The sequence below is a fragment of the Vigna umbellata genome, chromosome 11 (genome assembly GCF_029865625.1).
Source record: "Vigna umbellata cultivar VRB3 chromosome 11, Vumbellata_1.0, whole genome shotgun sequence".
Lineage (NCBI taxonomy): Eukaryota > Viridiplantae > Streptophyta > Magnoliopsida > Fabales > Fabaceae > Vigna > Vigna umbellata.
Genome location: NC_142175.1, coordinates 28,306,492 through 28,311,100, shown reverse-complemented (window position 1 = coordinate 28,311,100; position 4,609 = coordinate 28,306,492). Strand labels below are relative to the sequence as shown.

General features: G+C 29.9%; 1 pseudogene; it reads right to left on the bottom strand.

Moving 5' to 3' along the window:
- Positions 1–3,392: 3,392 nt before the first annotated feature.
- On the bottom strand, positions 3,393–4,043 carry LOC148191415 (auxin-responsive protein SAUR32 pseudogene; annotated as a pseudogene).
- Between the last annotated feature and the right edge of the window lie 566 nt (positions 4,044–4,609).

Genomic DNA, 4,609 nt, shown 5'->3' with positions numbered 1-4,609 from the left:
CCTTGAGTTGATAAAAATATGATAAGGATAGTAGTATGAGTCAATGTGGTGGTTTTATAAGTGTTTTAAATCCATGTTTAGGGTTTTGATAGTTGAGATTTTGAGATAATGGTGAGATGAGAAAATAAAAAGTTTAGGGTCATTTCTTAAGTCATTTAGGACTTATTTAGGTGTTGAGTTAAGCAAGATTTGAGGTGGAACTGATATTTGGTCATTTTGTTGTCTTCTATCATGTTTTTGGTTAGTTTTAGGAGTTCTAATTAGTGAAAATTTAAAGTGCAGAAGCTGTGATGAATTTAAGGTGTTGGGATGGCTAATCTAAGTAAGAAATGTATTTTCCAATGTTTCACACTGCATAGAAGGTCCTAAGATTCAATTAAACGTGTGTAGGAAGTGTCCAAGGTTAGGTTAGAAGTGTATAAAGTTCTGGTATGGCGCCTGGGTTCCCCTTTTTGGGCGTAGAGCGCTAGGTTCCAGTGGCTTCAACACTGAGCACCCCCTTTTGGATGTTGAGCGCCAGAAACTAGTAGTTAGGATGCTGAGCACCAGCTCTTGGGCGCTTGAGCACCAGCTCTCAAGTCTTTATCTAGGTGGTTTTAGGCTTTCTTGTGATTTCTTGATGGATTATTTATGGTTTTGTGATGGATATTTAGTGATTTCATGTGTTCTCTTGCATTGTTATATGAGGTTTTAAATATTTGAATGAAAAGTGGTGAAAAGAGTTCCAAGGAGGAACTTCTCATTGGTGATTTCGAGTATTATTAGTATGAATGCAGGGAGCTCGGTCTTGGGGTTATTCTGAAACTCTAATGATCATTATCATTTAGACAAGGTTGATACATGTGGTGAGAGTATCAAGAGGTCTTAGTTTAAGTGCTTCCAGTATGGCCTAAGATGCGGTACAAAAATTAACCTTGTGAGTGTGCTAGGGCAAAATCCATTTACAATGACTTTGCAAAGCAGAGGCCACCACAAGTGCACAACCAGTCATAGCTCGACATTCATACTAAATCTAGATAATCCAGTCTAGATCTTGGCATGTTTAAAATGTGTGTATTGTTTTATGTGAAGTATGCTCCATGTGTGAAATGTTTAATTATCTTATAGACTGTTTTGTATTACTAGCTTACCCTTTCTTTGTATTTTGTTGGTAAGTTCTTTAATGTCTTGGCTATGATCATCTGGTGAATGTGAACAGAAGATGATGAGATGACCGTAGTGTAAGCGTTGGGTGGAGATATCCAATATGTTTAGATAATTTAGTGGTTATACCTATAGTGATATTTACTTCTTTTGGTGGTTTAGACAACCATTCTTGTTTATAATTTCGACCCTCATATCCATTATATAAAATTTGTTTTATGGGTTATATTGCATTGTAAATTAGTTTTGTATTTCACACTTTTTAACTGATGTATTTTATTAAATGTTTTATAATTCTATTTATAGTTTTAATATTATATTTTTGGATGTTATGATATAAATTAATAAATAAATAATATATATATATATATATATATATATATATATATATATATATATATATATTACAACATAAAACTAGCTATCTGGAAACGGGAGGAAAAATAACAGCAAAAACGAATAATGAAATCCTATTTCTATTTAAAAAAGGATAAACTGGTAATTTTATCAAACATTTAATTGTATAAAAAGAAACTAAAAGTTCATTAGTATGTTAAAAAATTACTACTTGAAATGATATCTATAGAAACTAGAAATTTCTTAAATAAGTTTTTTACTAAATATTTTTAGTTAGAAAACTTAAGTTTTCAATGAGTGGAAAAAAGTTAAAAAATAATTTAACTTAAGTAAATTAAAAATAAATATCTTTAATTTTAGTTTTTTATGGTTTAACTTTTTTAGTCATTTTTAAAATAATTGTGTAGTCCGTCCAAAAAATCATCATCACATAGTGGACTTTATTTTTCGTGTAAAATTAAGAATTGAATTGTGATAAACTATAAAGTGGACACACAACAAAAATATCTTCAAAAATATTTTCAAGCAGTTATGACAATTTTGACAATAAATGAAGAAGGGTCTTTTCAAAATAAAATATTTATTTAGCGTACGAAATAAAATAAAGTAATTAGTAAATGTGAAAAATGAAATAAAATTAATTACATTTAAATTGATAAAAAGAATATGAATGTGATATAACATATTACTAACAATAACTGAGACATGCAATCTTATTTTGAATAAATTCGATTGTCAATGTCATGGTGATGGTTTCAATTGATTAAAAATTATATATGGGAAAAAACAATGCTCAAGAAGACATATAGTGGAAGAAAAATGTTACTCTCATATATAGTGTTAGAGTAGGTCAAAGTTGTCACCAATAGTCTATATTATGACCTATTTAAGGTCTAGTTAAGTATCATGATATATCAAAAGTGTAACTTAACCTAATTTGTTTGGTCTATATCAACTAACATTTGGAAACCAAATTAAGACTACCTATTTAAGGTGTCTAGTTAATTTTCATGATATATAAAAGGTGTATCCGTACATATTTGGTGCAAATATTTAAAAAACAATTATAAAATTATGGAAACTAAAGTTATTAGCCCGTGTCAAGAATGAATTTCTAAAGCATAAACATTTAGGCCTAATTTTAATTTGATACCATTTGTAATTTAATAAAATTTAACAACATTGAGTAACAAAAGAAAAACAAAAATACGAGTTTATATTGTCTCTTGGTTTTTTTATAATGTCTTTATGTTGTATTTTCAACATACATTGATTTTAATATGATAATTTATTTAAAATATATTTACAAATATTAAAATGAGTATACATCAATGTATTTTAAAGATATAAAAATATAAACAATACAAGAAAATTCTAAAAATACAAGGATGCTATTGAATGATTCAACAAGATTATTAGTATTAACTATAATTTTGGAAAAATGGTGCTCATGTGATTCATTTTCTCCTACACCAGTTTTGAATTGAGGTAATAATATAGTAAATATTCAATTGTTAACAATATGATTAATTTATAATGAAAAATAATTAATACATGTTGCGCCAACTGTATAATTTGTACAACTAGAACGAAATTAACGGTGTGTAATTAAAATTCCGTCGTACAATTTTTTAGTTTTCCATCAACATCTTTATAGCTTCAATTTCACTTCTATTTCAAAAATTAAAATATTCGAACGTTCATGGTTCACATCTAATCTTTAATAATAGGAGCCATTTGCTTTAATGATTAACGCCATGTACGAATGGAAGCATTTTTTTTTCAATTACTTCTGCCAAAAGAAAGCATTCTGGGTCCATAAGACAATTTAAAAGAATAGCAATAACAACAAACAAATTGATATAAACTACAATCAAATTGTTCATCACTACTTGGACTTCGATTTTAAATATATTATAAATAAATAATAAGTAGTAATTGTTTTAGCCATATTCTCATAAAGTTCATCCATACAAGAAAGCTCGAGATGAAAAAAAAGAAAACAACTTGTCGATTCCCTTTCCACATTACATTTTGGTAACATAAGATGAAAAAAAGAAAGTTGTTATAAGGTTTGGTGTCTCATGGAGACCTAAAACATCTAACGACATGGTGTTGGTGTTGATGTTGGTGGGATATGTCCTTGTGAATGAGGTCTTGAACGTACCTAAAGTCCTTGAGATGGCAAGGAATGATTATGGTTCCTTGCTGATCAAAACCATACTCTTCTTCTGCCTCTTTCAGTAGCTGAGAAAACAAAGGATGGTTGAGGTACATCACAGGCATCACGATTTTCTCTTGCTCTTCACCTTGCCCTACCTTGATCGGCAAAAACCCTTTTGGAATATCTTTAATCACCACCTTCTTTCTCTGCGGGTGATGGAGGCATGGAAGATTGGTCTCTGCAACTTCTCCCAAGTTGTTTTCTTCACTCTCACACATCCCAAGACAACAGAGGTTTTCTGCAAAAGTTTTTCGTGGAAAACTATGAATGTTGAAGGGAGGTTTTATTTGCAAGCAGAGGGACAGTAATGAACTTTAAGTGTAGCAACGTCAGAAAATGGTGGATTATTGGCTTATATGGCGGCAAAAAACGTCAGCATTGATAGAAAAGGATGAGGTGAAGTGGAGGAATCCATTGCAAAATTAATTAAGTCGGTTATTTAATGGTAAATATGAATGAGTAGGACTTTGAGCTCCTATTTCTTTACAAGTGGGAGGGAGAGGGACCTAGCCTACAACAAGTCCTTACTTTTAAATCTCATTATTATACCTAAGATCAGTATTTTATGAATGCTTTTCTTTAGTTAATGCTATATTTTAATAATTATTGAATCTAATTTTTTTACCTTCATTGTATGTATTTATCATATAAGAGAGTAGCTTATTATTAAAGAATATTAGTTTTAATTTTTGTCTATCATTTTTAGTTCTCTCTTTTGGTTTCTCCTCTTATTTTTTACATGGGTTTAATTAACATGATTTCTAATAAATGGCAATGTTATGATATAGGATTGAGTCACCTAAGTCCCGCACAATTTCTTTCAAGTTCCATTTGATCAATACTCTTTCCCAATCTTTTGTTCACCGACCGGAGGTGTATCTTCCA